The sequence below is a fragment of the Macaca nemestrina genome, chromosome 17 (genome assembly GCF_043159975.1).
Source record: "Macaca nemestrina isolate mMacNem1 chromosome 17, mMacNem.hap1, whole genome shotgun sequence".
Taxonomy (NCBI): Eukaryota; Metazoa; Chordata; class Mammalia; order Primates; family Cercopithecidae; genus Macaca; species Macaca nemestrina.
This window is the reverse complement of record NC_092141.1, coordinates 85,976,921-85,987,401: the sequence shown is the minus strand read 5'-3', so window position 1 is coordinate 85,987,401 and position 10,481 is coordinate 85,976,921. Positions and strand designations below refer to the sequence as shown.

The window sequence follows — 10,481 nt, the reverse complement described above, 5'->3', positions numbered from 1 at the left end:
AGCAGGCTGAGCTCATGCAGTTGCCCTGAAGACCCCGATGGAGATCGCACAGTCCCCCTCCTCACCGATGAGTCTCACTCCACTTTATGGCAGCCTTGCTTCAAGAAATTTCTGTTTTCATCACCAAGGTTTGGTCTTGGGCTTCAGCCTCGGATCCTGCCCTCTGGGGACCCCTCTCCTTCCCGACGTGGGAGGAGGAGAAGGCAGAGCCGGGGCGGGTGAGCAGCCGAGGGTCTCCAGGCAGAGCTCCTTATGCATAAAACAGGAGGGTTTTTCCTCCGCAGCTAATCAGAACCTCTGGGCGGAAAGACTGCAAATGAAGGGCCTCGTCAAGTCATTTCCCTTGCAAATGAAGCTGCCGCTCCGGCGCTTTTGCCTCTTTCATACCTCATCAACACCGCAGGTGACCCGGGGCCCGCTGCTCGGCTCGAACCCGCGCCAGGGAGCTATTTGGCACATTTCAATTAGCGTGACGGGTGCCTGGTAAACCACCGAGGCCGGCTGCGGGCACCTGCAATCCCTGACCCCCGACGCCCTCCCCGAGACCCTGGAGACGCGGCTCCGCCCCCACCGGTAATTAGCAGATTTTCAAGGCCGAGGTCCCCAAAGCCCAGCCCAGCTGGAGAGATCAGCGCTGCGGTCCTGCCGCGCACTCCACCGCCAGCCTCTCGGGAGTCAAGGGATCCGCCTTCAGGGTGTAAGTGCGGCTGGGGGGCCTCGGGAGGGGAAGGGTGGTGTCTGGGGAGTCCAGGCCAGTTCTTAGGGCAGACGGCTACGGGCCACGTCCGCCGGCAGAGCTCAGCTTCAGATACACCCAGAGAGAAAAAAACCTCAAGCCGCTCACCCTCTGGGTGCCTCAAAGTCTTTCTATCTGTAACATAGGCCAATGAAATTACCTACCTTGTAGGGACTTAGGAGTAAATGAGATGATCTGGGTATAGACTTGCCCGCAGTATCTGGAACTTAGGAAGTGCTCAGTAGGGGCCAGGCGCGGTGGCTCACGCCTGTAATCCCAACACTTTAGGAGGCCAAGGCGGGACGATCGCCTGAGGTCAGGAGTTCGAGACCAGCCTGGCCAACATGGTGAACTCTTGTCTCTACCAAAAATACAAAACATTAGCCGGGCGTGGTGGCGCACGCCTGTAGTCCCAGTTACTCAGGAGGCTGAGGCAGAAGAATCGCTTGAACCTGGGAGGCGGAGGTGGCAGTGAGCCGAGATGGCACCATTGCACTCCAGCCTGGGCGACCAGCAAAACTAAAAAAAAAAAAGAGAGAACGTGCTCAATAGATGCTAGTCACGATTTTTGTTAATATTCTATCAGCGCTTTCCCTCAGTGCAGATATCAAATCCACCACACAGTGTACAGTGATCCTACTATAGAAACAACCACTTACCGTGAGAGAGAGGATGAATTACTTGACCTCTGTGCTGCTGTTCTTGAGCATAAATAATGTACCTATTTTGCCTGGCGGAGTGGCTCATGCCTGTAGTCCCAGCACTTTGGGAGGCTGAGGCAGGAGGGTTGCTTGAGGTCAGGAGTTCGAGATCAGCCTGGGCAACAGAGCAAGATCCCGACTCTACAAAAAGTAAAAAGATTAGTTGGGCCTCGTAGTGTGCACCTGTAGTCCCAGCTACTGAGGAGGCTGAAGTGGGAGGGCCACTTGAGCTCCTCAACCTCCTGGTTGAGGCTGCAGTGAGCTGTTATCGGACCACTGTACTCTAGCCAGGGCAATGGAGTGAGATCTGTCTCTAAAAATAAAGTACCTATTTTGTGGGGTTACTTGGGGGACTGACAGATAACAGAACTCAAGTGCTCTTTAAGGACTTTGAACCAGATTGCTGCATCCAAATCCTGGCCCCACCCCACCTCGCTGTGTGACCTTGGGCAAGCTACTTCAAGTGTCTGTGCCTCTGTTCTTCCTCTTAGCGTGGGGGCCTGTAGTAGTTCTCACTACGAGGACTATAAGGCATTGCTAGAGAATACTTTTTATAAAGGAATATCATGGCTCCATCAGATAGAACAAACAAATGCCCATGATTTTATTTAACTCATTAATTCATGAGGGAGCCTGCAAGGTGCCACAACCAAGTTCAAAGGAGAATTCAAAGAGCATACCTCAGTAGACAGTCAGGAAATGAATTTACAAATAGATGCAAAACTGGCCATGAGGCAGGAATCAATTGCATTCCATCCAAAGCTTCCTCCTTGGCACTGAGCTTGGGTGTGGGGACCCCTTGCCAGGGCTTCTGAGGCCAGAGCTCCTGGGATCATCACGGCCTTTTCAGCCATCCCTTTTCAGGACCTGTCACCTTGTAGGGAGACTGCTAGAACTGGGACACAGGTTCCCCCATCCTCCGAATCATCTGCCCTCAAAGCTCCAATCCTCTTCCTTTCTGGGGAAGTGACATTTAGTGAAACTATCTCCCATTCTCCAAGGCTCAGAGCCGTCCCACCCTCAGAATTTTATCTTCCACCCTCCTAGCCCTTAGGGGTGGATGAGAGAGAGAGAGAGAGAGAGAGAGAGAGAGAGAGAGAGAGAGAGAGAGAGGGTGCGGTCTGAATTTGGATTCTTTTAAAGTGAGGACAAATGACACATTATGGTCACCAGTACTTTAAAATATTGCCTTGCCTCTGTTCAGAGGGCGGCTTCTCAGTTCACCCAGGAGGGAGAGACCCTCAGAACTCTGCCAGTCATCTTCTCAGGGGAGCCTTTCCTGTCCTCACCTCCCACCTCATCCCAGCAGCCTGGCTTGGCATTTCCAGAACTCCAGGGCTTAGCTCAGAGCCTACAGGTGTGGTCTGTCTCCCTGCAATGACCCAGGAACTCTCTGAGGGCAGGGCTGGGTCTTCATCTCTCCACTGTCTGGCATCATCCTGGCAGGGATGGAACTCAACACATACCCCAGCCCCAGTCTCCCAAATGAATGAGCAAACCCTGAGTCTTGGTTTGAGGCTTGGTTCCTGCAGCAGGCTCGCCCCTTCGCCCTGGGAAAGCTCCCAGATGAGCAGCGTTGGGCAGAGGTGCAGGGTCCTCAGCCTCTGGCTTGCCCCACTCTCTTCCACTCTCCTCTCCTCTCCTCGATCCACCCCACCTCTGCTAGTTAGAGAAGCTCCTTGGAGATTCCTCTTGAATTTTCATTAATTTCTATTGAATAATTAAAACCAGGAAATTAATACTTTCATCCTAAACCCGAATTGCAGTGTGTGGTTTTTCATAATTATAATTCCACTGTAGCATTAAACTTTCAAGTGAGCCATCCCTCTCGAGGGGCAGAGGGGACAAAGAGCTATGTCCTGGGAGCTTAAACACAGTATTTGGCTCAGGATATGCATGCAGTAATTACTTTTTAATGGATGGATGGATACATGGGTGGGGGGAAACAAAGACCTTTTCAGGACCCAGAAACTGATACCCCAAAACATGGTGCTTTGACATGAGGTGGCCTCAAGGTCTCCCTGACCGCCTCTGCAGTCCTCTGTCTCTCTCAGAGCACGGGATGAAGCTGTTCTGTGAAGTTTCCTTATCTACCCAGATACCAGACCTGCTAAAGAAGGATGCAACTGCCTTCCCTGAGGTGTTTTTTGTTGTTGTTGTTGTTGTTGCTGTTTTCGAGACAGAGTCTCACTCTGTTGCCCAGGCTGAAGTGCAGTGACGCCATCTCAGCCACTGCAACCTCCGCCTCCCAGGTTCAAGCAATTCTCCTGCCTCAGCCTCCCAAGTAGCTGGGCCTACAGGCACCCACCACCACACCTGGCTAATTTTTGTATTTTTAGTAGAGACAGGGTTTCACCATGTTGGTCAGGTTGGTCTCAAACACCTGACCTCAAATGATCTGCCTGCCTTGGCCTCCCAAAGTACTGGGATTATAAGGGTGAGCCACCACGCCCAGCCACTTCCCCGAGTTTTCATTACTAACTCATATTGCAGGAAGAAAGACTGCAGTCTGTCAACACACCTAAGCAGACTTGTCACACTGCTCTGTGGGCCCAACAGACTCTGACCCAGGCCATTATATGTTCTCCAAGCCCACAGAATCCCCCTGAAAATCATTTACCCTCTTAAAACATCCCTCTTGAAATCATCCCCATTTTCCCACCTTCCTTTCCCCTATGACGAAAAGTCCGTAAGTATCTGTGCTGGATGCGGTAGCTCACGCCTATAATCCCGGCACTTTGGGAGGCCGAGGCGGGCGGATCACCTGAGGTCAGGAGTTCGAGACCAGCCTGGCCAGCATGGCAAAACCCCATCTCTACTAAAAATACAAAAAAATTAGCCGGGCGTGGTGGCAGGTGCCTGTAATCCCAGCTACTTGGGAGGCTGAGGCAGGAGAATCGCTTGAACCCAGGAGGCGGAGGTTGCAGTGAGCCGAGATCGCACCATTGCACTCCAGCCTGGGGGACAAGAGTGAAACTCGTCTCAAAATTGAAGAAAAAAAAAGGTATATAAGTATCTGTAAGCCACCAAGTTACCGGGTGATCATTCTACAATTCCCCCATGCTGTGCACATTACAACAAATTGTGAACGCCGTTTCTCCTATTAATTAATCTGCCTTTGGTCAACTGATTTTCAGAGAAGCTTCACCCCTACAAGCCCAACAGCCAAGACAGCAGTTTGAAAGCTTCTGAAATTAGGGCTGACACCACTACTTCCTGGGCTTTGTTTCTTTCATCAGGGAAATTGCAGGATACCAAGAGGCAGGAACCTGGTCAAAGAGGCTTTGCTTTTCCTGTATTCTTTTTTTATTTTTTATTTTTTATTTTTTTTTGAGAAGGAGTCTCGCTCTGTTGCCCAGGCTGGAGTGCAGTGGTACAATCTTGGCTCACTGCAACTTCTGCCTCCCAGGTTCAAGTGATTCTCCTGCCTCAGCCTCCCAAGTAGCTGGGACTACAGGCCTGTGCCACCACGCCTGGCTAATATTTGTTTGTTTTCAGTACAGATGGGATTTCACCATGTTGACCAGCTGGTTTCAAACTCCTGACCTCAGGTGATCCACCCGCCTTGGCCTCCCAAGTGTTGGGATTACAGGCGTGAGCCACCATGCCTGGTCTTTGCTTTTCCTGTATTCCTATCCAGTGCCAGGCCACCTCACATCCAGGTGTTCCCTGCCCTGCATCCAGCCTTGCCCGAAAGTGGGATTCCTCAAACATGGCATCTGTTCTGGGCCCTGGAACAGGCTGACTGATGAGAAGAAGCAGAAAGGTTTGGTCTGCAGCCCACAGCCTGGACTCTCAGGGACAGCCGGGAGATTGTTCTTGCAGGTGTGGACACCCTTCTAATCCCGATTACTACCTCTCTCGATCCTGGCAGGAATTGGGGTTCCACCATGTCACCCTCGTGGAGCTTTCGTTAGCCTTATTTGGGATACCAAGGGATAAGTGTCCCCTGATTTTACAGAAAGATCAAGAGCCAGTGAATAGGGTTTCCCAGCAAGGGACATGGAGCAGCGCACCTGCAGACGGTCCACGTGCTCGAGGCTGAAGACAGCTCGCCTCCGCGAGGGGCCCGCGCATATTTCCCCCAGGAGGAGGGAAGGACCCAATCATTATCCGGAGTCAATGGTGAGTCCCAGACTCATGTTGTGGGTTGGGGGCAGCAGTGGTTTCTAAGGGGGTCTCCACAGCCAGGGCAGCAGGGAGAGAAGCCGGTGGGAAAGAGATGGGAAGTGAGTGGGATACAGCTTCTAAGGTGAGGCTGCTTCCCAGGCCCACCCTGGGGGCTCCTGAGAGGTAAGAGATGTGGAGGGAGGGCTCTCCAGGCTTATCCCTTGTGTAAGTCGGGATGCCCAGGCTTTTGTTTGTTTGTTTGTTTTTGAGATGGAGTTTTGCTCTTATTGCCCAGGCTGGAGTGCAATGGCGCAATTTCGGCTCACTGCAACCTCTGCCTCCTGGGTCAAGTGATTCTCCTGCCTCAGCCTCTCAAGTAGCTGGGATTACAGGCTTGTGCCACCAAGCCGGCTAATTTTGTATTTTCAGTAGAGACAGGGTTTCTCCGTGTTGGTCAGGCTGGTCTCAACCTCCTGACCTTAGGTGATCCACCCGCCTCGGCCTCCCAAAGTGCTAGGATTATAGGCGTGAGCCACCACGCCTGGCCAGGCTTTTCAGGTCAGTGCTCCCACCTGGCCAATCAGAAGCCCCCAGGAGCCGCATACCTCACCACCACCCATCTAAGCGCCTCTCCATGGTGGGGCCCTCCCTATAGATGCTGAGCTTTTTGAGGATGAGGATGGCTATGTTTACCACTATATCTCGAGGGTCAGGTCCAGGGCCACCCACAGGGCTGGAGTTCAGCAACTCTTACAGAGAATGGGTCTGATCCTCACTCTACCCTCCCTGCTCTGCTCCACCCACGCTAGCCTCTTTCCTCCATCTTGCACCTGCCTCAGGGCCTTTGCACGGGCTGTTCCTGCTACCTGGAACAGGTACCTCGTCCCTTTAGCTCACTCCCTCACTTCCTGCCCAAATGTCATGTCCTTGAGATCTCCCTAGAAACCCAAGACTACCTTCCCACCTTCCACACTCCCTCGCCCTCTTGCTATGAGTTTCTCTATGACATGTATTAAATATTTGTTTATTGTCTGTCTTCTGCCAACTGCATTATAAGCTCCCCAAGAGCAGGCGCCTTCTTTGGTGCACAGCTGTAGCTCCAGAGTGTGGTGCTTGCAGGCAGCAGGTTCTCAATAAACTCTTGATGAATGAATGAATGAATGAATGAATGAATGAATCACCTTCCCTGGCCAGGGAAGGAGCACAGGGCACTGGGCCTAATTGGGGAAACCTGTTCCCTTTAGACTCAGCTGGCATGCAGGGGCCAAGTGGCCTGAGTTTGGCACCAGGGATTTCATCCTCTCCCTCTGTAGCAAACGGTCACCTGCTTCCAGGCCATCCTGTTCCCTCCCTGCTGGTGGCCATGGCTGCACCAGCCCTCTCAGACTGAAGACCCACTCTGATTTTTGGGACCACACTCCTCCAGGTCCTCCCCACGGTTTCTGGCTGTACCCTCACCCTCAGGACCAACCTCCTCTCCTCCTCCCATCATCTCAGGCTCCATCTGCAAAGGTGGAATCAGAGAGAGGCCCAGACTGTACTGGGCAACCAAGCCAGTGTTCCATTTCAAATTGACGTTTAAAAGATGCCACTTTTAATTATGCTTGAGTGCAGTGTACCCTGAGGCCTTTTGTGGTAAATGGCTCTCAATAAACCCAGTTTATTCATTAATTATTATGAATTATTTTCTTAAGTAGTGGCAAGGGGAGGCAGGGCCACTCTCAGACCGCAAGTCACACGTTGACTGTCAAATCCTCGATGAGCAGGCTCAGAGGAGCTGCCTGTGCTGGCTTCAACCAGCTCGCCTGGCCCCGGGCTGGGGTGCAGGAGACTCTGGACTGAGGCGGGGCTTCCAGAGTGTGGGGCAGGGCTGAGGGAAAGGAGGGCCTAGAGGAGCCATGGGCCACACCAGACAAAAATACCTTCCACCAGGGTGGCACTTCACCTTTGGGAAGCTCTTTCACTGGATAATGAAGACTTCTGTCTTCGGCAAAGTGGGGAAGAGAAGAGAATTACCATTACCACCAGCCAAGGCACCTGACACGTGTGGTCAGTGGTGAACTGGTAAGCTCGCTCTCCAGAAACAAAACAATCATCCAACATTTCTTTCTTCTTCTTTTTTTCTTTTGAGACGGGGTCTCGCTCTGTTACCCAGGCTGGAGTGCAGGGGCGTGATCTCGGCTCACTGCAGCCTCAACCTCCCAGGCTCAAGTGATCTTCCCACCTCAGCCTCCTAAGTACCTGGGACTACAGGCGCAGCACCACCACACCTGCCTAATTTTTGTAACTCCTGAGCTCAAGTGATCCTCCCACCTCGATCTCCCAAAGTGCTGGGATTACAGGCCACTGCACCTGGCCTACCAATTCATTATTCATGGTTCTGTAATATTCCACTGTAGGGGCGTACAGGTCCCTTCACTTACCAGCTCCTCACTACTGGGCCATTCCCCACTTTTCATTATTCTAAACAAATCTGATGAACAGGCTTTTGCATAAATATCTACCCATACCCTCATTCACTTACCTCGGTGACATTTCTTTTTTTTTTTTTTTTTTTTTTTGAGACAGAGTCTTGCTCCGTCGCCCAGGCTGGAGTGCAGTGGCCAGATCTCAGCTCATTGCAAGCTCCGCCTCCCAGGTTTACGCCATTCTCCTGCCTCAGCCTCCCGAGTAGCTGGGACTACAGGCACCCGCCACCTTGCCTGGCTGGTTTTTTGTATTTTTTTAGTAGAGTTGGGGTTTCACCGTGTTAGCCAGGATGGTCTCGATCTCCTGACTTCGAGATCCGCCTGCCTCGGCCTCCCAAAGTGCTGGGATTACAGGTTTGAGCCACCACGCCCGGCCCCTCACTGACATTTCTAAAGGTGAAATTACCTGATCATAGGACATGTGTTTTTAAGGCTTTGATGCACATTACTTAACTAATCTCAGGAAGAATGGTGATAAATTATACCCCAAAGTCAGCACTTTGGGAGGCCGAGATGGGCGGATCACTTGAGGTCAGGAGTTGGAGACCAGCCTGGCCAACATGCTGAAACCCCGTCTCTACTAAAAATACAAAAATTAGCGGGTGTGGTGGCAGGTGCCTGTAATCCCAGCTACTAGGGAGGCTGAGGCAAGAGAATCGCTTGAACCCAGAAGGCGGAGGCTGCAGTGAGCCAAGATCACACCACTGCACTCCAGCCTGGGCAAAAGAGTAAGACTCGGTCACAAAAAAATATATGGATGGATAGATAGATAGATAGATAGATAGATAGATAGATAGATAGATATAGGTATATATATAGATATATAGGTATATAGATATAGGTATATATATAGAGATAGATATAGGTGTGTGTATATATATATAGGGGTGTGTGTGTGTGTGTGTGTGTGTGTGTGTATATATGCCCCAAGGAAAGCTGTGTATAAGGGATCACAATGATCTTTATATACAAAATCTAGAACAAGGAAAAATGCAAATAAGAAATAACAAGTCCTGATTTCTAGTGCTTGCCAGTTTCCATGGTGTAATACTCCCACCCTGGCCAGTCTGGAGATACTAACAATTTAACAACTGGCTTGCAAAATTCCTGAAAATCTAACAACCATCTCTGGCAGCTCATGGGAGCTGACCCCAGCACCTTTGTGTGTGTGATGAGATTTACTCCTTCCCTGAAAGGAGGTCATGGTGAGTAATTTTATCTGTCAGCTTGACTGGGCCATGGGGTACTCAGGTACTGGTCAAACATTCTGGGTGTTTCTCTGAGAGTGTTTCTGGATGAGATTAACATTTGAAGGCCTGGTGCAGTGGCTTATGCCTGTAATCCCAGCACTTTGGGAGGCCAAGGTGGCCAGATCGCTTGAGCTCAGGAGTTCGAGACCAGTCTGGGCAACACAACAAAACCCCATTTCTACTAAAAATATAACAATTAGCTGGGCATGGAGGCACATACCTGTAGTCCCAGCTACCTGGGAGGCTAAGGTGGGAGGATCACTTGAGCCTAGGAAGTTGAGGCTGCAGTAAGCTGTGCTCACACCAGTGCACTCCAACCTGGGCAACAGAATGAGACCCTCTCTCCAAAAAAAAAAAAAAAAAAAAGAGGGAGGCAGGAGAGTCAGCATCAGAGGGATGAGATATACAGGAAGGACTTGACTGGTCATTGCTGGTTCTAAAGATGCAGGAAGGAATCAAGAACCAGGGAGTGCAGGCAGCCTCTAGAAAACAGAAGAGGAAGAAAATTGATTCTGCTACAGCCTCCAAGAGGGATGCAGGCAGCCCTGCTGACACATTGATTTTAGCCCAGTGAGGGCCGTTCCAGACTTCTGATGTTCAGGACTGTAAGATATATTGTGTTATTTTATGCCACTAAATTTGTGGCCATTTGTTTCCAACACAGTGGTATTTAACCAGGTGATGGAACAAAATTTCAGAGAGGTAAACTCTGTGGGTCACAGCTAGTGATGGGGGCCCAAAACAGGGTTTGACCCCGGGGCTGTCTGACTCCATGGCCTACGTTCTTTATTATATCCCAGGAGAGAAGTCACTCTTTACATGAAAGCACCTCTGGGAAGGTTGACAACTTCGTCCTATGTCAGGCACGGGAACTGGGCAGCCTTTCTTTATGAAACACCAGAAAATAAAAGAAACCGGCCGGGCGTGGTGGATCTGTCACCCTAGCACTTTGGGAGGCCAAGGCCAAGATCACTTGAGGTCAGGAGTGTGAGATCAGCCTGGCCAGCATGGCGAAACCCTATCTCTACTAAAAATACAAAAAAATAGCCAGGAGTGGTGGGCGCCTGTAACTCCAGCTACGTGAGAGGCTGAGGCGGGAGAATTGCTTGAACCCAGGAGGTGGAGGTTGTAGTGATCCAGGATCGCGCCACTGCACTCCAGCCTGGGTGACAGAGCACAAGACTCAGTCAAGAGAAGAGAAGAAAAGCAGAGGGGA

At 51.0% G+C, this 10,481-nt stretch overlaps 1 long non-coding RNA gene across 2 annotated transcripts; it reads left to right on the top strand.

Moving 5' to 3' along the window:
• The first annotated feature begins 201 nt into the window (after positions 1-201).
• Positions 202-10,155, top strand: LOC105469219 (uncharacterized). 2 transcript variants are annotated; one of them, XR_011616045.1, is made up of 3 exons: positions 202-697; positions 5,399-5,562; positions 10,066-10,155. It is a non-coding gene; the product is annotated as an uncharacterized lncRNA (long non-coding RNA). The 2 variants fall into 2 exon arrangements; XR_011616044.1 differs by lacking the exon at positions 202-697 and adding an exon at positions 5,166-5,262.
• Positions 10,156-10,481: the final 326 nt, after the last annotated feature.